Here is a 27,173-nt window from a genome sequence, read left to right as displayed (position 1 = left end):
TGGGTTTTTGCAACAAATTAAAGAATATCGTGGTGCTAGCTTGAAAGTAAAATGTAACAGTCACTGGTAGAAAAAGGAAGAGCGGCACTCACCAATCCTTTTTAAAATTGTCAGTCCTTTATTGGTCAATTCATCGGGACATCCATATGGTGCGCAGGATAATTCAGGGTGCAGGAGAGATTGTGGACTTTGGGTGTTTCGCGTTTGTCTGGCACTTCTACGAGTCCAGATAGAAGAGTCAGATGGGCTCGAAATGGCCATAGTCCACAATCTCTCCTGCACCCTGAATTCTCCTGCATACCATATGGATGACCCGATGAATTGACCAATAAAGGACTGACCATTTTAAAAAGGATTGGTGAGTGCCGCTTTTCCTTTTTCTACCAGTGACTATAAATATATAAATGTGTATTTTTCCCACCTGGTGTACATGCGGATGTTCTCCAAAATCTTACATAATTTATTTTTTTGCTTCTGCACCTTTCCATTGCTGAGATATTGCTCAGGTCATCAATTCCTCTCTGGGAGTATTATTGAAGACCATGATCATTTGGATTAAAAGACTAAACTAACATGCAGGAAAGACGGAGCTAAATCTCAGAAATGAATAGGTACAGGAACAAATATTATGCAAGATTCAGAGGGAACAGCTGCAGTTACCTCAGGTGAAATAATACACATTTATGGCAAGTGGCAGGTTCTATTTAAAGGTGTATTTTGATGTGAAATATTCATGGAATATCCAGAAAAATGCCTGCCTGACTATTTTCAGGACTCTAATAGATGTAAATGGAGACATGCACCACTGGGTTTAACCTCCATTCACGGTAGCGCAAGACAGAATCGGGTGTCAAATGCTTTCTTCAGCCAATACCTGAAATCTATTTTACAAAAAAGAATCTCACTTCCAAGTAACAGGGAGGGGATGGTCCTATCAAATGCTTAAAGGTGGCTAGATCTTCATTACATTTTGAATGGAATGTAAAGAAACATATCCGCTTTGTTGCGGCAAGCCTCCATAATAAGCCTTCCATATTACCCATATTTTTTTACATCCAATAAAACTATTTGATAAAAGACAAACATCAAAGGAAATGATTATAAGAACATGGAGAACATTTTTGATAAGTAGCATCATTTCAATCCAGCCAGCAGCTTGTGATGTAAAAGAAACAGACTTATGAATATCAGGCAGGCAGCCAGATTACATCAACCAGAGGCGGCATGCGAAAAAAACTGTAATAGTCCACGAGATGAACCAGGAATGTTTTATTTCATTTACGAACATTTCCTTAAGGGCAACCACACCCTATTGCTGGGCACAGCATATACCACATTGCAAGCAGAAAGAATCATATTCCCGTTACCATTCATTAATATTTCCAATTACTTGGGTCAACAATACAATCTTCACAATATCCTCCCTTAGACAGCTTCAGTACTCGTCCTGACTGTTGACACTGTTTGCTGCCGAAAATCTTTGAGAAATCACACCCTGCTCCTTTCTCTGTCCACTCTTTCATTTCAGCCTCTGGAGTTAGGGCTTGTAGGCTTTACCAGTATAGTAAGATCCACTCTTGTCTTCAGTTCCTGGACAACTACTGCCATTCCTTGAGGGTTGTTTTTTTTAGGGGAAACGCGGCTTGCTTGGCATTTACATTAGCTTTTTAGTTGCCAGTTGCTTTGAGTGTGCTGTCTTTGGTGTGAACCTGCACATTTACACTGGACACCTTTTTAAGGGTTAGAAAAGGGCATGAAAAAGGATCGCAACTGTCTCCGCATTGTTGACTGGTTTGCCAAAGGATCTCACAAAATTCCTGGTACACCAAATAGGCCCATAATTGTGGGAGATCCCAAAAAAAGCATACCTGTAGTCAACATACTTCTGGCAGCCTACATTCTTCTGCAATCACCATCAGCTAAGCCTCCTGTCCTCAGTGGTCAGAAGAAAGTGTTTTTTGTGCAATTACCTCATGGCAGCATACTGCATTTAATCTATCCACTGCACTGTCAAACCTATTAGAAACCTTAATGAATTGTAAACCACATGATTTCAGTCTGATCCTAAATTAAGTACTTTGACACTGATTACACTATAATATTATTAAATGGGCGATCTCAGGTTTGTAACTTGAAGCTTCTCATCACTACAAGCTATATAAAATGGTATTTTATATAGTAAAAACTATAATACTGGAGTTTCCTCGTGTGGCAAAGAGGCCTTTGTACCTTTCCCAGGCACAACGACTTGGTGCAACTGCTTTCTGTCCATCCCCTTTTATGACACCCTTGGGAATACCCTTCTATCCCTTTCTACCAAGGCCAATTTTCATCTTTGATCTTTCATGTTTTCCTCTGCTTCTTCCAAGAGCTACGGTATATCTTTTTTTTCCATTGACATAACTGTATGAGAACTTGTATTTTGGGGGACAAATGGTAGTTTTTGGAGGATAGTATTTATTTTAACATACAGTACAGACCAAAAGTTTGGACACACCTTCTCATTTACAGATTTTTCTGTATTTTCATGACTATGAAAATTGTAAATTCACATTGAAGGCGTCAAAACTATGAATTAACACATGTGGAATTATATACTTAACATAAAAGTGTGAAACAACTGAAATTATGTCTTATATTCTAGGTTCTTCATAGTAGCCACCTTTTGCTTTGCACACTCTTGGCATACTCTTTGCTAGGAGTCGAGTTCCCACCGCTGCACAGGGGGAATCTCGAACCATCTCCGCTGCGGTCTCCCATTCTTCTCCAGCTGCAGTGGAGCTTGCTCGGCGGAGACGTTGGTCTCAGCATCTGGCTCAGGCTGATACTGTGCAAATGGTTACTGCTGCCCTTCCAGGCTCTGCCTTTGTAGCCAGCACTGATCAGCAGCAAGCAGGTCTTTCTGGGTCTAAGTCCTGCTTTTCCCATACTGAGCATGCCCACGGGATGACCTCCCATTGGAGGTCGGGGGTCACATGCTCGGGTCCTGTTGCGGCTCCTATTGGACGACCTGGAAGGTCCCGTAGCACTGCTGCTATAAAAGGTTTGCATGGCCGCTCGGCCATGCGCTAGTGTATATTTGATAACGTGTGTGTAGATGTGTGACTGTCGCTCATTAATCATCCCCTTCCTAGTGGTGTTGACTGCTCGCGAGTGGTGGATGCTATCAAGCGCCCGAAAGTGCTACCTGCATATCTAGCACACGATGCAGCGTCTGATTGCAGTGACCGCCAGTGCGGCGCGGTGCGCTAATAGAGCACTTTCCTGGCCCAAGTCTAGGTGGTTAGTGGCGTCCGCCAGAGCGGCACTGCACGCACTCTTGTGCATTAAATTATTATTTCCGTTAAACTGTGACACCCTAGTAGTGGTGTCGAGTGCAAGAGGTCTAGAGGAACTCTTTCCCTGAGTCTTGGGACAGAGTTCTGTGACTCCTTGCTTGCGCTCTTAGTGCGGTACCGCGGCCCTGTGACGCAACAGGGTTTGCTTCCTTCATACTGGGGGAAGCTAACCCATGTGTGTATCTACTTTAAACTGCCATATAGTCCATCATTACTCAGCAGCAGGTTCCATCTCTGCACAGTGGACCCAGGGCTGTGAACGCACCTTATACCATCTTTCTAATTATTTGGTGTGTTCCGCTAGCCCTAACACTCTTGATGAGCTTCAAGAGGTAGTTACCGGAAATGGTTTTCACTTCACAGGTGTGCCCTGTCCGGTTTAATAAGTGGGATTTCTTGTCTTATAATGGGGTTGGGACCATCAGTTGTGTTGGACAGAAGTCTGGTGGATACATAGCTGAAAGTCCTACTGAATAGACTGTTAGAATTTGTATTATGGAAAGAAAAAAGCTGCTAAGTAAAGAAAAATGAGTGGGCATCATTACTTTAAGAAATGAAGGTCAGTCTGTCTGAAAAATTGGGAAAACTTTGAAAGTGTCCCAAGTGCAGTTGCAAAAACCATCAAGCGCTGCAAAGAAACTGGCTCACATCAGGACTGCCCCAGGAAAGGAAGACCAAGAGTCACCTCTGCTTCTGAGGATTATCCAAGTCACCAGCCTCAGAAATCACAGGTTAACAGCAGCTCAGATTAGAGACCAGGTCAATGCCACACAGAGTTCTAGCACCAGACATATCTCTACAACAACTGTTAAAAGGAGACTTTGTGCAGCAGGCCTTCATGGAAAAATAGCTGCTAGGAAACCACTGCTAAGGACAGGCAACAAGCAGAAGAGACTTGTTTGGGCTAAAGAACACAAGGAATGGACATTAGACCAGTGGAAATCTGTGCTTTGGTCTGATGAGTCCAAATTTGAGATCTTTGGTTCCAACCACCATGTCTTTGTGCGACGCAGAAAAGGTGAACGGATGTACTCTACATGCCTGGTTCCCACTGTGAAGCATGGAGGAGGAGATGTGATGGTGTGGGGGTGCTTTGCTGGTGACACTGTTGGGGATTTATTCAAAATTGAAGGCATACTGAACCAGCATGGCTACCACAGCATCTTGCAGCGGCATGCTATTCCATCCGGTTTGCTTTTAGTTGGACCATCATTTATTTTTCAACAGGACTATGACTCCAAAACACCTCCAGGCTGTGTAAGGGCTATTTGACCAAGAAGGAGAGTGATGGGGTGCTACGCCAGATGACCTGGCCTAAACAGTCACCAGACCTGAACCCAATCGAGATGGTTTGGGGTGAGCTGGACCGCAGAGTGAAGGCGAAAGGGCCAACAAGTGCTAAGCATCTCTGGGAACTCCTTCAAGATTGTTGGAACACCATTTCTGATGACTACCTCTTCAAGCTCATCAAGAGAATGCCAAGAGTGTGCAAAGCAGTCATCAAAGCAAAAGGTGGCTACTTTGAAGAAACTAGAATGTAAGACATATTTTCAGTTGTTTCACACTTTTTTGTTAAGTATATAATTCCACATGTGTTAATTCATAGTTTTGATGCATTCAGTGTGAATTTACAATTTTCATAGTCATGAAAATACAGAAAAATCTTTAAATGAGAAGGTGTGTCCAAACTTTTGGTCTGTACTGTACTATGTGCTGGAAAACAGGAAACAGATGGCAAGTGTGATGAAAAAAATAGTATTTCTCACATTTTGGTGTGGATGTTGGGTGGGGGGTTTGGTTTATATAATTCATTGTGTGTTAAAAAAATGACCTGGAAACTAGGGGCATAAATAGAAATTATGGGGCCCCATAGCAGAAGTTCTAATTTGGGAAGCCCAAACATAAAAAAAAAATTATTCGTCGAGGTCACAGAAGAGCATATCTCAGAACTTTGCAGCCCTACAAAGTAATTTACTCCTATTGAAGCCCCTAGATTGCCCTTTCTTTTTCCCCAAAAGTAAGATGGCAACAAATCTTCCCTCAAAACACAAAGTATGATATTCCCACAGTGAATTCTTCCACAGAACCCTCCACACTACTGTACCACCCTCCGTGTCAAATATATCTTCGCAGAGTATGTTGACCACAACACAGTATGATGCACTAACTGTGATTACCACACAGCCCTCCAATTAGTATAATGGCACCCACACACCTTCACTCAGTATGATGGCCCCAACATAACTATCCACACTGTATAATGGGCCTCACCAGCCCTCCAAACAGTATAATGTCCCCCACCCAGCCCTCAAAACAGCATAATATTATTATTATTATTATTTATTTTTAAAGGACCGTTGATTCCATGGTGCTGTACATGAGAAGGGGAAACATACAATACACAAATTGAAATTACAATTAACAAACTAGTATTGACAGTGTAATGGCCCTACATATTCATCAATACAGTCTAATGGGCCCTAGATGGTCCTCCATACAGTATTATGGACCCCACATAGTTCTACATATAGTCTAATGGGCTCCACATAGTCTTACATACAGTATTATGGACCCCACACATTTCTGTATACAATATTATGGGCCCCACATAGTCCTCTATACAGTATTATGGGCCCCATATAGTCATCCATACAATATTATGTGCCCCATGTAGTCTTCCATACACTATTGTGGGCCCCACATTAAAAATAACCTCATATCTCCCCATTCCCCCTACTCCGATCTCTGCAGCGTGTCTTCTGACCCTCTGCACTGCCCTCTGTGCTGACACATCAGAGGGGGAATGATGGAAAAGGGAGCGTTAGTTAACAGCTCTCTTCTACCACCACTGTTCAATTGTATCAACATTCAGGACCTGGATGTTGATACAATTGAAAGTACAATGTCAGGTGGGGGCCTGATGCCAGTGCCATAGTGGCAGTGTGGTCTGCCGCCATTGGCGGTATGACACTGCTGGAAACACATTTCTCCAGGTCAGTGTATAGCAAATTTGTATAGTTTTACTGTGCAGGTTAATTAATTTTATACTCTAATATATTGGACTTTTACAGTTGTGGCAATACCACATGTTTTTCTTTACTTTATTTTTAATGGGGAAAAAGGGTGTAATTTAAAAAATATTTTTGTCTCCTTGGAGGACAAGAAATTGAGATTGTCTGATCGCTTGTTGTATATACTGCAATACCACTGAAATTGACAATGACAATTGACAAAAGTGATTAGCGCTGTGTAACAAAGCCCTCATCGTTGGGTATGGTGCGGGTTCAGCTCCCGCTATATACATGGGGTCCTGACAATGGGAAGGGGATAGGAAAGGTCTAGATTGAAATTTAAAAGGTTTTACCAAGTTTTTAAGTTATCTCCTATCAATAAGGATAACTGATCGAATACAGAACTCAGCTACCTCCACCAGTGCAACAAAGAATGAACGGATAAGAGGTGTGCACACTCGGCCTTCATTCACACAGGGCTCCGTAGCGCTCTGTTCTCGGGATTGCTAGGGGTCCCAGCAGTGAAACCTTCAGTAATCTGTAAGTTATTTTCTATCCAATCAATAGGGGGATAATGTATAACCTAGTAAAAGTCATGGCTGGAATGGCAGATGGGGGTTATTAGCTGTCCCTGTGTTTTTTCAGGGTAGAATGAAATATCCTATCAGCTATTAAACCATCAGGCGTTTCTCCCAGACATATATTTAGAATGGATCCTGACTATATTTAGCTGAAATGTCATGCATCCCATGACACATCCCACTCCCGGCTCGCCTCAGTCACAATAGTTCCTTTTTCTCACAACCATAAGCTGGAACACTTCACACTTTACTAGCACTGTCATAAGCTATTACCAGAAAAGACATAGGAAATTGTGTGACTTGGATGGCCGCTAATCAGCTTTATGACGTATTTGTCTAGATAAGAATCTATAAAACTCCAGTGAATGTCAGGACAATGTTGCCCAAAGGGGAAATTAATTATTGGACTTGCTTGCAATCTTTTTTTTGCTATCGATGTATCCAGCTACTGCACATTTCTTATACTGTATTGGGTGCTGATTTTTTTGGGTGCAATCACAACCTCGTTGATTCCTGGAAGAAGTGGTAAATGCAAAATCCTTTAGGAACATCCCAGCAAGCAGTGCTTCCCATATTGTTCTTTAATGGACCCCAAAATCCCTGCAAAGAGAAGTTAATTCAAAGGGCAGAAAAGTGGTGTTGCTATGAAAATAGAAATTCCAAAATTCTCTGAAAAAGATTTAGAATAGTTGCCAAATATGGTGGTTCTCAAGAAGTGAACTTAGATAATCAAAGAGTTCTATGGTGTTCTGAAACTGGCCATACACATTAGATAACATTAGCTATTTCTCCTATCTTTCCCATAAACAAAAATGCTCGGCAACATGCTCCTACAGTGGTAAATGTTTGGGCACCCCTGGTCAAAATTACTGTTATTGTGAACAGTTAAGCAAGTTGAAGATGAAATGATCTCTAAAAGGCCAAAATTTCCTTCATATTTTAGGCAAAAAAATATATTTTCATCTTTTACATTTTAAAATTTACAAAAAGGGAAATGGGCTGATGCAAAAATTGGGCACACTGCTGTTGTGGATTCTGTTTGTGGGCTCCCTCTGGTGGTTACTGCTGGTACTGGGTGACTTTGGTGGGTTGCGGCCTTTGGTTTCCACCTGTCCATCAGAGGCTGGGTGTTTCCTATTTTACCTGGCCTTTCTGTCATTCCCTTGCCGGCTATCAATGTATTCAGATGTGCTCTGTTTGGTTCCTGCCTACCTGCTCCCAGATCTTTCAGGATAAGCTAAGTGCTGATTTTCAGTTGTTTGGTTTTTTGTCCAGCTTGCTTATTATGTCTCTATGCTAGCTGGTAGCTCTAGTGGACTGAGGTTCTCCCCATGTGCCATGAGTTGGCACATGGGTTCTTGTAATCTCAGGATGTTTTTTTTGATTAGGGTTTTTTGCTGACCGCTCAGTCCCCTTTTGTATCTTTCTGCTTTCTAGTTTACAGCGGGCCTCAATTTGCTAAAGCTATATATATCATCTCTATGTGTGTGCCTTCCTCTCATTTCACCGTCAATACATGTGAGGGGGCAACTATATCTTTTGGGGTTCATTCCTCTGGAGGCAAGTGAGGTCTTATTTTCTCTGCAGTACTAGTTAGCTCTTAGGCTGGTGCGTGGCGTCTAGAACCAACGTAGGCACGCTCCCTGGCTATCTCTAGTTGCGTTTGTCAGGCGTAGGGCAGCGGTCAGCCCAGGTTCCATCACCCTAGAGCTCGTCCGTTATTTATTTGTACTTTGCTTGTCCTGTGCTATCCCTAGCCATTGGGGATTCATGACAGTATAGCCGGCCCACAAAGTGTTAATTGTTTGGGCTGAAGCAGGAGAAAATGAAGTGTTTAAGGGAAATTTTTTTTTTTTTTTCCTTCAGAGTTTTGCTGCCTAGCCCTTAATTGCTGTCTAGCTGCTTCTTACCTCCTCTTAACCCTTGAATGGCTCTGATCTTAGCTGTTTAACATGGATGTCCAGAGTTTGGCTTCCAGCCTGAGTAATCTCGCGGCAAAAGTTCAAAACATACAGGATTTTGTTGTTCACACTCCCATGTCTGAACCTAGAATTCCTATTCCAGAGTTCTTTTCTGGAGATAGATCTACCTTCCTGAATTTCAGGAACAATTGTAAATTGTTTCTTTCTTTAAAATCTCGCTCCTCTGGAGACCCTGCTCAACAGGTCAAGATTGTAATATCTTTCCTGCGGGGCGACCCTCAGAATTGGGCATTTGCATTGGCACCAGGGGATCCTGCATTGCTCAGTGTGGATGCGTTTTTTCTGGCATTGGGATTGCTCTATGAGGAACCTAACCTGGAGATTAAGGCTGAAAAGGCTTTATTAGCCCTCTCTCAGGGGCATGATGAAGCGGAAATATATTGTCAAAAATTTCGGAAATGGTCGGTGCTTACTCAGTGGAATGAGTGCGCCCTGGCTGCAAACTTCAGAAATGGTCTTTCTGAGGCCATTAAGGATATTATGGTGGGGTTCCCTACGCCTACAGGTCTGAATGAGTCTATGGCTATGGCCATTCAGATTGATCGGCGTTTACGGGAGCGCAAACCCGTGCACCAGTTGGCGGTGTCTTCTGAACAGGCACCTGAGACTATGCAATGTGATAGAATTCAGTCCAGAAGTGAACGGCAAAATTATAGGCGGAAAAATGGATTGTGTTTTTATTGTGGTGATTCAGCTCATGTTATATCAGCATGCTCTAAACGCACAAAAAGGGTTGATAAATCTTTTGCCATTGGTACTCTGCAGCCTAAGTTCATTTTGTCTGTGACTCTGATTTTTTCACTGTCTTCCATTTCCGTCGATGCCTATGTGGATTCGGGCGCTGCCCTGAGTCTTATGGATTGGTCATTTGCTAAACGCTGCGGTTTTAGTCTGGAGCCTCTGGAAGTTCCTATTCCTCTGAAGGGAATTGACTCTACACCATTGGCTATGAATAAACCGCAGTACTGGACACAAGTGACCATGCGCATGACTCCCGTTCATCAGGAGGTGATTCGCTTCCTTGTACTGTATAATTTACATGATGTACTAGTGCTTGGTCTGCCATGGTTACAAACTCATAATCCTGTCCTGGACTGGAAAACAATGTCTGTGTTAAGCTGGGGATGTCAGGGGGTTCATGGTGATGCACCTCCGATTTCAATCGCTTCATCTACTCCTTCTGAGATCCCTGCGTTTTTGTCTGACTATAGGGATGTTTTTGAGGAGCCTAAGCTCAATTCGCTCCCTCCTCATAGAGAGTGTGACTGTGCTATAGAATTGATTCCTGGCAGTAAGTTCCCTAAGGGTCGTTTATTTAATCTGTCACAACCAGAGCATACTGCTATGCGGAATTATATTAAGGAGTCCTTGGAAAAGGGACATATTCGTCCATCTTCGTCCCCTCTGGGAGCAGGTTTTTTTTTCGTGGCAAAAAAAGATGGTTCCCTGAGGCCTTGTATAGATTATCGCCTTCTAAATAAGATTACAGTCAAATATCAGTATCCATTGCCATTATTAACTGATTTGTTTGCTCGCATTAAGGGGGCCAGGTGGTTCACTAAGATAGATCTTCGCGGTGCGTATAATCTGGTGCGGATAAAACAGGGTGATGAGTGGAAAACCGCATTTAATACGCCTGAGGGCCATTTTGAGTATTTGGTAATGCCTTTTGGACTCTCCAATGCTCCGTCAGTCTTTCAGTCCTTTATGCACAATATTTTCCGTGAATATCTGGATAAGTTTATGATTGTGTATTTGGATGATATTTTGGTGTTTTCTGATGACTGGGAGTCTCATGTTCTACAGGTCAGGAAGGTGTTTCAGGTTCTGCGGGCCAATTCTCTGTTTGTGAAGGGCTCAAAGTGTCTCTTCGGAGTCCAGAAGATTTCTTTTTTGGGGTACATTTTTTCTCCTTCTACTATTGAGATGGATCCCGTCAAGGTTCAGGCTATTTGTGACTGGACACAACCTACATCTGTTAAGAGCCTTCATTCAGAAGTTCTTGGGGTTTGCTAATTTTTATCGTCGGTTCATTGCTAATTTTTCCAGTATTGTTAAACCTTTGACTGATTTGACTAAAAAGGGTGCTGATGTTGCTGATTGGTCTCCTGCGGCTGTGGAGGCCTTTCAGGAACTTAAGCGCCGGTTTTCTTCTGCTCCTGTGTTGTGTCAACCAGATGTTTCACTTCCTTTTCAGGTTGAGGTTGATGCTTCCAAGATTGGAGCGGGGGCGGTTTTGTCACAGAGAAGTTCTAATGGCTCGGTGATGAAGCCATGTGCATTCTTCTCTAGAAAATTCTCGCCCGCCGAGCGCAATTATGATGTGGGTAATCGGGAGCTTTTGGCCATGAAGTGGGCATTTGAGGAGTGGCGTCATTGGCTTGAGGGTGCTAAACATCGTGTGGTGGTCTTGACTGATCACAAGAATCTCATTTACTTTGAGTCTGCCAGGCGTTTGAATCCTAGACAGGCTCGTTGGTCGTTGTTTTTTTCTCGTTTCAATTTCGTGGTTTCATACCTGCCAGGTTCAAAGAATGTGAAGGCAGATGCTCTTTCCAGGAGTTTTGTGCCTGACTCTCCTGGAGACTCTGGGCCTACTGGTATCCTTAGGGATGGGGTAATATTGTCCGCCGTATCCCCAGACTTGCGACGTGCATTGCAGGAGTTTCAGGTGGATAAACCGGATCGTTGTCCCCCAGAAAGACTGTTTGTCCCGGATGATTGGACCAGTAGAGTCATCTCCGAGGTCCATTCTTCTGTGTTGGCTGGTCATCCTGGAATATTTGGTACTAGAGACTTGGTGGTCAGGTCTTTTTGGTGGCCTTCCTTGTCTAGGGATGTGCGTACCTTTGTGCAGTCTTGTGAAGTGTGTGCTCGAGCTAAGCCTTGCTGTTCTCGGGCCAGTGGGTTGTTGTTATCTTTGCCCATTCCGAAGAGGCCTTGGACGCACATTTCCATGGATTTTATTTCTGATCTCCCGGTTTCACAGAAAATGTCCGTTATCTGGGTTGTGTGTGACCGCTTTTCCAAGATGGTTCATTTGGTGCCCTTGCTTAAGTTGCCCTCCTCCTCTGAGTTGGTCCCTTTATTTTTTCAGAACGTGGTTCGTTTGCATGGGATTCCGGAGAATATCGTTTCTGACAGGGGATCCCAGTTTGTGTCTAGATTTTGGCGGACGTTTTGTGCCAAGATGGGCATTGATTTGTCTTTCTCGTCTGCATTCCATCCTCAGACGAATGGCCAGACGGAGCGAACTAATCAGACCTTGGAAACTTATTTGAGGTGTTTTGTTTCTGCTGATCAAGATGACTGGGTTGCTTTTTTGCCACTGGCCGAATTTGCTCTTAATAATCGGGCTAGTTCTGCCACGTTGGTCTCTCCTTTTTTTTGTAATTCGGGGTTTCATCCTCGTTTTTCCTCTGGTCAGGTGGAGTCTTCGGATTGTCCTGGAGTGGACGTGGTGGTGGACAGGCTACATCAGATTTGGAATCAGGTGGTGGACAATTTGAAGTTATCTCAGGAGAAGACTCAGCAGTTTGCTAATCGCCGTCGCCGCGTGGGTCCCCGACTTCTTGTTGGGGATTTGGTGTGGTTGTCTTCTCGTTTTGTCCCTATGAAGGTCTCTTCTCCTAAGTTCAAGCCTCGGTTCATCGGTCCTTATAGGATCTCGGAGATTCTTAACCCTGTATCTTTTCGTTTGGATCTCCCAGCATCGTTTGCTATTCATAATGTGTTCCATCGGTCGTTGTTGCGGAGGTATGAGGTGCCCGTTGTTCCTTCGGTTGAGCCTCCTGCTCCGGTGCTGGTGGAGGGAGAATTGGAGTATGTTGTTGAGAAGATCTTGGATTCTCGTGTTTCCAGACGCAAACTCCAGTATTTAGTTAAGTGGAAGGGTTATGGTCAGGAGGATAATTCCTGGGTGGTCGCCTCTGATGTTCATGCGACTAATTTGGTCCGCGCCTTCCATAGAGCTCACCCTGATCGCCCTGGGGGTTCTCGTGAGGGTTCGGTGACCCCTCCTCAAGGGGGGGGTACTGTTGTGGATTCTGTTTGTGGGCTCCCTCTGGTGGTTACTGCTGGTACTGGGTGACTTTGGTGGGTTGCGGCCTTTGGTTTCCACCTGTCCATCAGAGGCTGGGTGTTTCCTATTTTACCTGGCCTTTCTGTCATTCCCTTGCCGGCTATCAATGTATTCAGATGTGCTCTGTTTGGTTCCTGCCTACCTGCTCCCAGATCTTTCAGGATAAGCTAAGTGCTGATTTTCAGTTGTTTGGTTTTTTGTCCAGCTTGCTTATTATGTCTCTATGCTAGCTGGTAGCTCTAGTGGACTGAGGTTCTCCCCATGTGCCATGAGTTGGCACATGGGTTCTTGTAATCTCAGGATGGTTTTTTTGATTAGGGTTTTTTGCTGACCGCTCAGTCCCCTTTTGTATCTTTCTGCTTTCTAGTTTACAGCGGGCCTCAATTTGCTAAAGCTATATATATCATCTCTATGTGTGTGCCTTCCTCTCATTTCACCGTCAATACATGTGAGGGGGCAACTATATCTTTTGGGGTTCATTCCTCTGGAGGCAAGTGAGGTCTTATTTTCTCTGCAGTACTAGTTAGCTCTTAGGCTGGTGCGTGGCGTCTAGAACCAACGTAGGCACGCTCCCTGGCTATCTCTAGTTGCGTTTGTCAGGCGTAGGGCAGCGGTCAGCCCAGGTTCCATCACCCTAGAGCTCGTCCGTTATTTATTTGTACTTTGCTTGTCCTGTGCTATCCCTAGCCATTGGGGATTCATGACACACTGCATGGTTAGTACCTAGTAGGACCCTCTTTTGAAAGTATCACAGGTTGTAAACACTTTTTGTAGCTAGCCAACAGTCTTTCAATTCTTGTTTGATGGATATTCATCCATTCTTTCAGTTTTGTGAGATTCCTGGGTCGTCTTGCGTGCACTGCTATTTTGAGGTCTAGCCACAGATTTTTTATAATTTTCAGATCAGGGGACTGTGAGGGCCATTGTAAAATCTTCAGCTTTTTTTAGGTACTCTATTGTGGATTTTGAAGTGTGTTTAGGATCATTAACCATTTGAAAAAGCTATCCTCTTTTCAACTTCAGCTTTTTTACAGATGGTGTTATGTTTGCATCAAGAATTTGTTGAAATTTCATTGAATTCATTTTCCCCTCTACCCGAGAAATAGGGTAGGCTGCAACACAACCCCAAAGCATGATTGATCCATCCCCTTGGTTAATGTTGGCTAGATGTTCTTTTCCTGAAATTCTGTGCCTTTTTTCTCCACACATACCTTTGAACATTGTGGTCAAAGAGTTCTTTTTTAACCCCTTCATCCTCCAAGTCTGTTTTAACCTTCATGACCAGGCCAATTTTAAGAATTCTGACCAGTGTCACTTTATGTAGTAATAACTTTGCAATGCTTGAACGGATCACACTGATTCTTCGACTGTTTTTTTGTGACATAGTGTACTTCATGATAGTGGTAAAACTTGGTCGATAAGACTTGCGTTTACTTGTGAAAAAAATGGAAATTTGGCAAAAATGTTAAAAATGTAGCAATTTGCAAACTTTCAATTTTTATGCCCTTAAATCAGAGAGGTTTGTCACACGAAGTAGTTCATAAATAACATTTCCCACATGTCTATATTACATCAGCACATTTATTGAAACATATTTTTTTTTGTTAGGAAGATATATGGGTTAAAAGTTGACCACTGATTTCTCATTTTTCCAACAAAATTTACAAAACTATTTTTTTAGAGACCGCATCACATTTGAAGTGACTTTGAGGGGCCTATTTGACAGAAAATACCCCAAATTGACACCAATTTAAAAAAAACTGCACCCCTCAAGGTGTTCAAAGCCACATTCAAGAAGTTTATCCTTCAAGTTCTTTAGAGGAATTAATGGAATGTGGAAGGAAAAAATGAACATTTTACTTTTTTCACAAAAGTTTGACTTTAGACCCCATTTGTTTTATTTTCACAAGGGTATCAGGGAAAAATGGATCCAAAAATTTGTTGTGCAATCTCTACTGAGCATGCTGATATCCAATATGTGGCAGTAAACTACTGTTTGGGCACGCCATTTACCTTTTTGAATGTAAGATTTGCCGGAATAGCGGGAGCCATGTTGTGTTTGGAGATCCTCTGATAAGCCTAAACAGTGGAAAACGCTCACCATTTTGGAAACTAAACCACTGAAGGAACTTATATAGATGTGTGGTGTGCACCTTGAATCCCCAGGTGCTTCACATAAATTTATGACGATTTTTTCCCACAAAAATGTTTTTTAGCCCCCAAATTTTGCATTTTCACAAGGGTAACAGGAGAAATTGTACCATACAATATGTTGTACAATTTCTCCTGAGTATGCTGATACCCCATATGTGTGGGAAAACTACTGTTTGGGCACACAGCAGGGTTCAGAAGGGAAGGAACACCATTTGACTTTTTGAATGTAATATTTGCTGAAACAATTAGTGGATGTCATGTCGCGATTGTAAAGCCTTTCGTGTGCCTAAACAGTGGAAACTGCCCAAAAGTGACACTATTTTGGAAAAAAGACCCTACCATGCATACTTTTGTCACTGAATTTTATGGTGAAGATGCAGGAGAGGTTTTCTTTTGATGACTCTTCCATGAAGGCCATATTGGTGCTGGTGTCTCTGAACAGCATAACACTGTACCACAACTCCAGAGTCTGCTAAATCTTTCTGAAGGTTTTTTGCAGTCAAGCGGGGTTCTGATTAGCCTCTCTAGCAATCCTATGAGCAGCTCTAGCTGAAATTATGTTTTGTCTTCCAGACCTTAACTTTACCTTCATTGGTCCTGTAAACTGCCATTTCTTAATAACATTATGTACTGAGGAAAAGGCAACTTGAAAACGCTTTACTATCTTCATCTATCCCTCTCCTGCTTTGTGGGTCTCCACCATTTTCATTTTTAGAGTGTTAGGCCTCTGTTTAGAAGAATCTATGGCTGTTGTTGTTTTGCACAAAGTTAGAGGAGTCTAGGTTTTTATAAAGCTGGTAAATTTGAATCGCTTAGCCTTTCTGAATGATTATAGCGAACAAGCCATGACCTTAACAGGCTAATTAAGGTCTGAAACTTTGGTCAAAGTTATGTGGGCACACAAATTCCCAAGGGTGCCCAACTTTTAGGCCTTTTTGGGATCATTTCATCCTCAACTTGCTTAACTGTTCACAATAACAGTAATTTTGACCAGGAGTGTCCAAATTTTTACATGCCACTGTATATTCTTTATGACTGTCAGCTTATTTGCCCTCTCCATGCACTGTCTGGGTGTTACGCATGTCACCAATCTAGAATCCGCCCTTTTCTCACCACGGAAACAACAAAAACCCTCACTGTCGCCTTGATCCACTCCTGCCTGGACTACTGTAACACACTATTAACTGGCTTCCCCCTTACTCAACTTTCCCCTCTCCAGTCTATCCTTAGTGCAGCAGCCAGCGTCGTCCATCTGGCCAATCGGTACTCAGACGTGCCGCTCTTCGCCAGTTGTTACACTGGCTGCCCATTCACTACAGGATTCAATTCAAAGTACTTGTTCTCACAAAGCTCTCCACAGTGCAGCACCCCCTTACATCTCCTCCCTCATTTCTGTTTATTTGCCTAGCCGATCGCTGCGCTCTGCAAATGACTTTCGACTAACCTCTGCACTAATCCGTACCTCCCACTCCCACTCCCGACTCCAAGACTTCTCCCGCGCTGCGCCAATCCTCTGGAATGCTCTACCTCAAGATATTAGGACCATCCACAACTTACACAGTTTTAGGCGTTCCCTCAAAACACATTTGTTCAGAGCGGCCTATCACGCTCCCTAATCAAAGTCATTTTATGTGTACGTGTGTGTGTGTAGCCCATTCACTATCTCTGTCTATCCCCCACTCCCTCAAGACGGCTGGACCATCATTGTAAATGCACACCTGTACTTTGTATCTCCCCACCTCATTGTAGATTGTAAGCTCTCACGAGCAAGGTCGTCCTATGTTGCTTTAATTTATTGGATTGTTAACGCTGTTACTTATGACTGTTTTGTTTGAAACTGTTAAACTGTAAAGCGCTGCGGAATATGTTGGTGCTATATAAATAAAGATTATTATTATTTCTGTCACAAGCAAAAGGATCGGCTGTAGAAATTTAACATGCCAGATCTTTGAATCCTAACATCATCGGGAGGCCCCGTACATATTGGATGGTCAGCCTATCTCATCGAAATCAGAGTTTGGTCGACTTTTATCTAATGCATATTGGGGCCTTAAATATCATCCAATAACAGTGTGGCAAGTTGAGGCATTGCAGCCATAATATGGACCATAAAAAATGGCATTATTATGGATATCTAAATTGCTTTCAAGATAGTGTTTAACCTTCCATCGTAGGGAGATGGTGGATGAAGCAATCTCAAGGTACATTTACATTACAAGATTATTGAAAACAAGGGTTCCAAACAAGGCTTGATTCCCAATAATTGTGCTGTGTAAACAGGCTGCGAATCACTCAACGAAAGAGGAAAACACTGGTTCATCAGGTGAAATGATCTTTTGGATTGCCTGAAAAAACTCATCGTTCTTGGCAGTACATCATCCTGTTTAACCCCTTAGTGACGTAGCCAAATTTTTGAAATCTGACCAGTGTCACTTTATGTGTTAATAACTCTGGAACGCTTCAACAAATCCCAGTGATTTTGAGATTGTTTTTTCGTGACATATTATACTTTATGATAATTGTAAATTTAGGTCGATATGTTTTGTTTTATTTATAAAAAATATCAGAAATTTGAGAAATTTTTAAAAATTAGCAATTTTCAAAATTTGAATGATTATCCCTTTATTCCAGATAGTCATACCACAGCAAAACATTAATAAATAACATTTCCCTCATGCCTGCTTTGCATCAGCACCAATTGCAAAATGTTCTTTTATTTTGTTAGCATTTTATGAGGTTTAAAAATGTAACAGTAATTTTTCATTTTTTCAAGGAAATTTACAACATGTATTTTTTTAGGGACCTATCCATGTTTGAAGTGACTTTAGGGGTCACATATATTGGGAAACCCCCAAAAGTTATTACATTTTAAAAACGGAACCCCCTGACATATTGAAAACTGCAGTCAGGTAGTTTATTAACCCTTCAGGTGATTTTCAGGAATTAATGCAAAGAGGCATGACAAATCAAAATGTGTATTTTTACCACCTAAATGACTTCTGAACAGGTTATTATAGCCGGCAGACTCTAAGGCCACTATTTGGTCATGAATTGCCACGGCAAACATCAGAACCACAATATCATGATCTCAGGGCACCAATTGGGATAAAGAGGAAGCCCCCACACTCTGTTAACCATTTATATGATGTAGTTACTATTGACAGCAGCATCTAAGGGGTTAAACAGATATGGACGGTGCAAACACTGATCGTGGCTAATGCAGAAAGTTGTCAGCTACAGTGTAGAGCCGACAGCTGCTGGATTGTCACCTGTATGGGGAGGATATTCTCTAATATCTCAGGTCAGTTAAAAGACGTATTGGCGGTCATTAAGGGGTTAAACAGGACCAGGGCTAAAAAAACCATTGGAAGCCTATTTGCCTGTGTGCAACAGACGTGCAGTTGTCCTCTTGAAACAGACTTTTAACTGACAAACATGTTGCCTACTGGCGATCATTTAACTCCAGTGGTCGACCAGTGTAAATGCGCCTTTTCTCATTTCACTACTCTGTTGTTATACTTGTCCTTAGCCCTCACTCAGAATTCCATTTTTTTGTACACATAAAAGAGGACCATTTTTTTTTCATCATTTTGGATCAGATTTTCATCAGTAGTTGGTCAGTATCCCTATTTTTACCATTAGTGTTCCATTGGCGATTTACTTAAATGCCAAAAAAAGATAAAAAAAGAAAAGTATCAAGGTCTCTCCTACTCATTACAATGCTAAAAATGGACAGCACATAGACACCTGTGATTTTCATAGACCCATAGACGTGTAAGGCCGGGATCACACATGCAAGAAACACGGCGAGTCTCGCATATTAATATCCGGCACTGCACCCGGCACTCGGGAGTGGAGCGTGCGGCTGCATGTATTGCTATGCAGCCACACGCTATGCTCCTGAGTTCCGGTGGCAGTGCCGGGTATTAAAATGTGAGACTCGGCCATGTTTCTCACATGTGTGATCCCGGCCTTAGGGTGACTCAGATCATGTAACTGTGATGTTTTTGCAGACACTCAATGTGCAGAAAAACATGGACATGTGAACTGCGCGATAGACCATGTGGGTGTCAGGACTCTGAACATATTTTACCTTTTGTGCATTACTGCCCTTTTCCAAGATAGCGTCTTTGGTCTCATGTGCACTGTGTCTTCCTGCTATAAAGCTCCACCCCAGCCTTCAGTCTGTGCTAGAGTATTCTGCCTTGCATCCAGCTCCTGACCTCTGATTACTCCCTGGCTATATACCTGCTCCTGTGAACCTGTGTGGTGATCCTGCTACTCTGCTCTGAGTTCCTGCTGCATATACCAGTTTCCAGTAATCCTCCTTCATCTGCTGCTCATGTTACTTCCATCTGCATTTGCTGGACATGTAAGCTGTTTCTGCTCTGCAAAAACCTGAGACTATTAACCAGGCCTCCCTGGTTGAGCTAAGATATGATTTGAACTGCCTTATAAGCATATCTATCTGTGTTTGGACTAAGACAAGGATTTATTCGTGTCAAGTATCCTCAAGAATAACTGTGCTTCATAGACTTTCTGCTTGATTGCATTTTCCTCTGAAGTTTCCTATAGACTGCTGAGCTGCATTTGATATTTGCACCAAGTGTTGTGGACTTGAGTTTCTCTCTGCACCTGTTTGAATCACCGTGTGATAATATAGACTTTACCACTTATAAAACTGTGTCCTGTAGTTGTCTTGTTCCACGCAAAGAGTCTCCTGAGTTATCCCCTATAATTATTACAGTGGGTACATGTTCTATCTGTATCAATCAGGGTTAGAACATGGACTTCTGTATGATACCTTTGAGCTCATTCAGATATCAGTTGTATGAATTCTACCTTTGTTTTTCATGGACAGAACTTGTACCGATTATAGTACATGGGGCTATTCACACATCCATGTATTTTTATGTGACGATCTGTCCGATTTTGATCTGAATCATGGATCCAAAACTCATCAATGCAAGTCGATAGCTCAGTGAAAAATAAATTGGTCAGCAGTCAAATGCCATCTGTGTGCTGCCAGTTTGTCACACACTGTTTGAAGCTGTTTGAAACCTCCACCTTTTTTTTCTGCATGAGAAGAACTAGTGAAGCGCTGATTGTAAAAACTGACCCACTGACCGATCACTGATGATCCAAAAAACTGGTAAAACTCAAACTATTTTTGCATACGAGAAATAAATCATTGAATGAGGCCTTAGGATGATGTCTTACCATTTTGAGGTTCATTCAAGATTACTTCCCATTTTTGGCTCTTTGTGGAGCCCCACTAATGTATCTCGATTTGTTTTTATACTTTTTTTTCTATTTATCTCAACTTTATTCAATGCTGACTACAAAGTGGACGATAATGTAAAACTATCAGACAAATGTATAGATGAGGTACTGTGGGTTCCCGACATTGTAAAAAGGCCTTTCTCCTCCTCACTGCAAGTGTTCCTAGCTAAAGAGCTTTCCATAAGAGGCAGCTCCATAGCAACCACAGACCTAGCCATCTGCTGCCTCGTCTTCAGTCTGCTCCATTTACACAAACAAGCTGAAAAAGGGAACGTCATCGTGGCCACAGCCCGAGTTCGATACAACTAATTGCCTTCAGAGCAGGCACCTCAGAGAGGGACATTCTCAGTTATTGATAATCATTACAGAACCTCAGTAGTTTTGACCCAGTTACATAAACCTCTGTTTTACAGAATACAATGAGAACATGGATTCACTTCTTATTTTCTCGTTTTCCCCTCAAAAATTGGACCCTTTATAGATCGATTAACTAATGTATTCTAATTGTAAACCAGAAAAGCAAGTACTACAACGAAAACTACAATAATTTGGTCAGATGCAAAATACAGTAGATACCTCATTATTTGGTATTTAATGCATGTGTAAGTACTCAACACATGGAATACCAAACGTTTTTTTCTGTAGATTCAATCTAAAGCGTTAGTTCACCAAGAATTTTTTATGGTCATTTTGAAGTGAATCTGCTTCAAGATCCACAAAAAACTCCCTGTGCACATATCTTCAGAGATCCATTACATGATATAGTAACAGGTGACACTAAAATTAGAGAGAACAATCACTGAAGAAGGACATCATGGTCGGAAGAATAGAAGGATCATGCCGAAAAGGAAGACCAGCAATTCAATGGCTTGATACCATAAAGACTCTGGTGGACCTATCTAGGCTTATATACACAAAATCGATATTCCTACAGATCGTTCATCCTTCAAGTCGCCATGGCTTGAGATACAGTTTATGCATTTTCATTACGTGGTTTAATAATAATAATAATGGGGTGGTGCAACCACTATAAAACATTGACTCCAGAGAAGAGAATGTGAATATCACAGATTATGAGTCTAAGGTAGATGGAGAATGGGAGAAGTGAGTATTTTGCTCCCCTAATGGAGGAGACGTAAGTTGGAAAGTGAAATGGAACTTTGGAATAAATATGTGAGGGCTTACATTATATGTCTAGACTTGATGGGGAAAGTATTGCCACAACAATGTAATTTCAGACTCTCTTTTGGGTCCTTAATTGGATGGTATAACAAAGAACAGTGGAAAAGTAGTCTGCTTTGTGCAGTAGTAATACATAATGGAATTATAGTGCTGCTCTACACAGGGGAAGAATTCATGAACAAGATGTCCCTAATGTGTTTTTTACATCTCGCCATCTAGTACAAAGAAGCAGTATGCAGATAAAATGTACAATATAAAGTTACTGTATTTTTTCAGACTATAAAACGCACTTTTTTTCCTCCAAAAATGTGGAGGAAAATGGGTGGTGCGTCGTATAGTCCGGATGTACTGCATTGGCTGTGGTGGGGAGGTGGGGAAGTGGCATCGGTGGATCAGCGGGTCACAGGAGGCTGGAGCCGGCAGCTGCGGATAACCCATGTGCCCACTGCTAAAGAGAAGTGAATATTCACTGCATTCCACATGGGCGTGGAGGGCAATGAATATTCATTTCTCTTTAATAGCGTGTTGGTATAATTGGCCCCAAACCCCGGTCCTGGTATGCATGGCCCCATCCTTATGAATGGCCACCACCCACCCCCATCCTGGTATGCATGGCCCCATCAGAAAACATGAAAAAAACCAAAACATTACACTTACCTTCCCGACGCTCCCTCACAGCATCCTGCTCCGATGCCAGCAGCTGCTTTATGCTTGTAAGCAGCACATGGCAGGGAAGTCATGCGCTGCTTGCAAGCCGAAGGCCAGCTGCCAGAATACTCACTGCTCTGCACGCCGGGACTGTGTGCACAGAGAGCAGCAGTGAATATTCATTGCTCTCCAGTAGCGAGCACATTGTCAGGCGCTACTTAAGAAAAATTAATATTCACCTCTCTCCATCCCCAGAGAGGTGAATATTAATTTCTCTTAAGTAGTGGCACATGTGACTGCCGGCAGCTACAGGAAGGCTCCGGTTGACACTGTGCGCTACTGAAGAGCAAGGAATACTCACTGCTCTGTACGCACACAGTCCCACAGTGGGGATTGGTGAGTATTCTGGCAGCTGTGCATTGCTTGTGAGCAGTGCATGACATCCCTACCATGCGCTGCTTACAAGCATCAAGCAGCTGCTGGCACCGGAGCAAGATGCTGTGAGGGAGCACCGGGAAGGTAAGTGTAATGGTTTTTTTTGTGTTTTCTGATGGGGCCATACATACAAGGATGAGGGTGGGGGCCAATTATAAGGAAGGGGCCATGCATACCAGGACTGGGATGGAAGCCAATCATACAATAATAGGGATGGGGCCATACATACTAGAAAGAGATGGGGGCCCTGCATATCAGGATAAGGATGGAGGCCATGCATACTAGGACCAGATGGGGATCCTGCATGCAAGGATAGGGACGGGGCCATGCATACTAGGATGAAATGGGAGCCCTGCTTACCAGGATAGGGATGGGGCCATGCATATTAGGACAAGATGGGGGCCCTGCATACCAGGATAGGGATGGGTCCATGCATACTAGGACAAGATGGGGGATCTGCATATCAGGATAGGGATGTGGCCATGCATACTAGGATAGCTATGAGGGTGTTCATTCCTGCCAGGATAGGGATGACGGGGCTATGCCCACCAGGATAGTGATGAGGGGGCCATGCACACCAGGATAGAGATGAGGGGGCCATGCACACCAGGAAAGGGATGAGGGGGCCATGCATCTTATAGTCCGAAAAATATGGTACACCATGTTGCAACTGCTCTTGCGCTATTTTAAAGTGCAATTTTGTGACTTTAAGGCCATGTGCACACATTCAGTATTGGTCAGTATTTTAACTCAGTATTTGTTAGCCAAAATCAGGAGGGACACATCATAGGAAAACTTTAATAGAAACACGTCACCACTTCTATATTTCTCACCCACTCCTAGTTTTGGCTTACAAATACTGATGTAAAATACTGACCAAATACTGAACGTGTAAATGTGACACAAGACTGAGAAACTGCTATCATTCATCTAGACTTTTCTCAGCACAGATGGACAAAATAAGTTATACAGAGCATCGAGTATGACTTTATTACCCTAGAACAATATTTTAAACCAAAATTTCTCCCAAATTAGCATCTACCACAAAGCCCAAGTCATATAGCATTATTGGGCGTACCTGAGGACTAGAAATAAGAAACCCTGACCTAAAGGGAATGTTTCAATGCTCACATGATCATTTGTAGGAACAATCATACCTGCTCATTGCTCATTCAAATAGATTCAACCAAATGATTAGCGATAATTCGATTGATTATCGTTGATTACACTTTTATGCCAAACAAAAAGTCCTCGTTGGCCAGCAGTATATCCACTCTCTTAAACAGAAAATGCGTTGCCGATAATATTGTTAAAGATTTCAATGACTGTGTGAAACACTCCCAATAGTTAAAACATGTATACATAATTAAATGACCACTGATTGACTTGATACATTTTTGATTTGATAAATTGCCCTCTTCAAGCACTTTGGCTATGTAAATGAACCCTAAGGCATAAATGCCCTGGGCATGTAAAATCTAAAACCCTTCTGTATTCACGATAACTGTGAAAAATTTGGGGCCTCATTTATCAAAATGGACTAAAGGCTCCATAAATGGTAGACAAAAGTGGGCCAAACCCGCGGGGAACTGCCGTTTCTTTGATGTGTATGATGGCCTCCCAGATCTCCTCTGAAATGAGGATGGTGGAGAGAAGGATTAGACAGTTTCATTATAGCTTTAACATACGATCATTTTGGTTTCTGTGTATAAGTCGCTGCCAAGAGAGTATTTTAGCAGCCTAACAATGAAACTGTCTTTGTTGCCCCTATCGGCCAATTACATCACAGCTTACATTTAAACTGAGCAGTTTAAGAAATTAAAGGCTATCTCTGATTGGTTGCTGTGGGCAACAAATAAAATCTTGTCCAATGTATACCAACAACTTAAAGGCCTCATATTATTACATGACAACAACGAGCTTTTATCTCTAAATTCTAAAAGATGGAATCCATTAGTGATGGCTTACTAATCCATGAAAATGCCAATAACATAACACACACTGACATTAAGTTATACACCAGTTTTCCTGTTACATAAATTATAAATCCAGTCTGAATTAGGTTAGTCAGGAAATACCGAGCATTTCACTAGCCTGCGTAATGATGTCTAGATGCATCACCGCTAGAGCACAATATGTCCAGATTAAAAATGGTTTCATTTGTTGTTAATGACATTACATATATGATTAAACCATTTATTTTCCCGACATTATGGAAATCAAGGAATACCGTACACCCGAGGCTATAGGATGTCATCTTATGTCCTCCGCCTTTGCCAGATGCATACTCAATGGAATATAAACACATTGTATTTACCTGGAGACACTGATGCAAATTAACCCTCCATGAATGACAGGTGCAGTCATCATCACCATACCTACGCCAATGTAAAGCAGCAAAGCCAAGCCATTAAGGACATCACATCCACATCAGAGGATGCAGCCATTGCAGAACAAAGCTTCCTCTGATGCCCCAGCCTTGTATCTAAACACCTTATCCAGGACAGAGTATATTGTGACAACCTGGCGTCCAGCACCCATACACCCCAAACTACACCCATGGCAATGTACATATGAATTTTAGCATTTCAACGCAAATTCGTATCCTGATAGACACACACACTTTAGGACTCCCGACATTTTTGTTTCTTCTATGAATTGGGATAATGCAATAGTTCCACCTCCAGTCTCATCTAAAACGCAGATGACAAATAATAGCCCTAAAACATATAAACCACATGCATAACAGTCTTTTCTTACCCGTCAGGCCTAATGATGCTCCCATTAATAGCCTAATCCTTCCGAAGCAAGCAGAGACAGATCCCTTCTCTATGCCTCATTCCAAAATGGTCAATGTATAAAATAAAGCCCTTCGAGAAACCTCGTTGCAATGACACACTAAACAAACACACAATACATCGACCTAATAAATGAATCATGAGTCTGAATCATGCTGTTCAACTGCTGAGCTCTTCCTATAATAACACTGCATTAGGTAGGGGAACAGATGCAGTATATTTCGCCATGTGCGGGCTTTATAGAGGGTGCTGAGATGGTTTCCTGGTCTCGCTTGCTGTAAAAAAGCAATCTAAAGGAAACGATGCTAAAAAGGTTCAATGCACCTTCTTACAAAGAGGTTTTAAGGAAAGGCTTTAGTGAGTTTACCTTAGCTACAAGGAGAGGAGAGGCAGATCTCTTCTGTATGTATGACTGTCCCCAAGGCTGGTACTGAGGACTCAGTGTTCACAGCGAGGGGGTTGGGAGGAGTGGGCAGATCTCTTCCATATGAGGAGGGAAGGATTGTGTTATGTGTGTGCTAAAATGGATCTAACATCCGCCTAAATGGAAGTGAGAGGGATTAAAGGCTATGCATTATTCATCTTGTGGTTAAGGGAAAGTTGACAGGTTAATTTGCAAGGCAGGGGACATTCCCACCAATGCTTCCATGCTTTACTTCTTCCACAGGCAAAAACAAATTGTCCTTTTTTTAGGGTTTTTCCAAAACTGGAAAGAGAATTTTACATTTTGTAAGGTTGTATCTGTGGATATAAGATAGCAATTGATTTCAAATTATTACTACAATAAGTCCTATATAACTGATGGTGAACATTTTAAAAACCAAGTGCCCAACCCAAAACCCACTTACTGTACTTATCGCAAAGTGCCAACAATGCAATTTAACCTGAATACTGAGGTTTTTTCCCCATTCCGGTATAATGTCCCCATCTTGATATACGGTAATGCCCCATCATGGTATAATATTTCCCATCTTGGGAAAATGTTCCCATTTTGGTATAATGTCCCAATCTGAGCGCCTTCCATTCTCTGCTCTCACACCATGCAGTGTCTTCTTCTGTAGCCGGCGCAGGATCTGGCAGCAGACATCGGTGTGCTGGTATGGGCAGTGCATTACGTCACTGCCATATGGCACGCGTCACTGGCAAGACGACATCTGGTGTTGGCCTCTGATTGGCCAGTGGTGTGTATTGCAACGTAGGGAACTGGAAGATCTATGCACAGCAATACAGTTCACCTGAATGTGCTTCCTCAGACACCCATCAGTATGAAATTGGCATCAGCGGGCATCCCTCCTGCCTGGGTCCCATCACTTCCACTGCAACCATGATCATTACATCACTGGATGCTGGAGTGACGCATGCAAGTATCGCCATCACTGTCCTGTATCCTAACACTTTTTTTTGTACTTTTATATTCTTTCAAATTATTTTTAAATGCATATTAAAGCTCGGTGTAAACACATAAACCCTGGTTAACCCCTTCACGACCTTAGACGTACCCAGTAGATCTTGGTCGGCAAGTACTTACCGACCTTACATGTACTGGGTACATCATGCGGTGATCGCATCCATGTGTCTGCTCAGTTTTGTAGCAATGCACATGGAGTCGTCATCCCGGGGAGTGGAAGAACTCCAGGCCTACCCGTCATACGGGTGCGTCCTAGCCATATCATCTGGGGG

General features: G+C 42.5%; 1 protein-coding gene across 2 annotated transcripts in view; it reads right to left on the bottom strand.

Moving 5' to 3' along the window:
- The window catches only part of PRNP (prion protein (Kanno blood group)), a 31,933-nt gene extending 5,940 nt beyond the window's left edge, over positions 1–25,993 (bottom strand). The window contains exon 1 of one of the 2 annotated variants that reach the window (XM_077263031.1): positions 25,861–25,993. The gene's annotated coding sequence lies outside the window, so the exon portion shown is untranslated. Of the gene's footprint in view, positions 1–25,455; positions 25,593–25,860 lie in introns of those variants that run through there. The other variant, XM_077263032.1, reaches the window with a different exon arrangement.
- Positions 25,994–27,173: the final 1,180 nt, after the last annotated feature.

This window comes from Ranitomeya variabilis, chromosome 5 (assembly GCF_051348905.1).
Source record: "Ranitomeya variabilis isolate aRanVar5 chromosome 5, aRanVar5.hap1, whole genome shotgun sequence".
Taxonomy (NCBI): domain Eukaryota; kingdom Metazoa; phylum Chordata; class Amphibia; order Anura; family Dendrobatidae; genus Ranitomeya; species Ranitomeya variabilis.
Note: the sequence above shows the minus strand (reverse complement) of the source record. Positions and strands in the feature narration are given on the sequence as shown.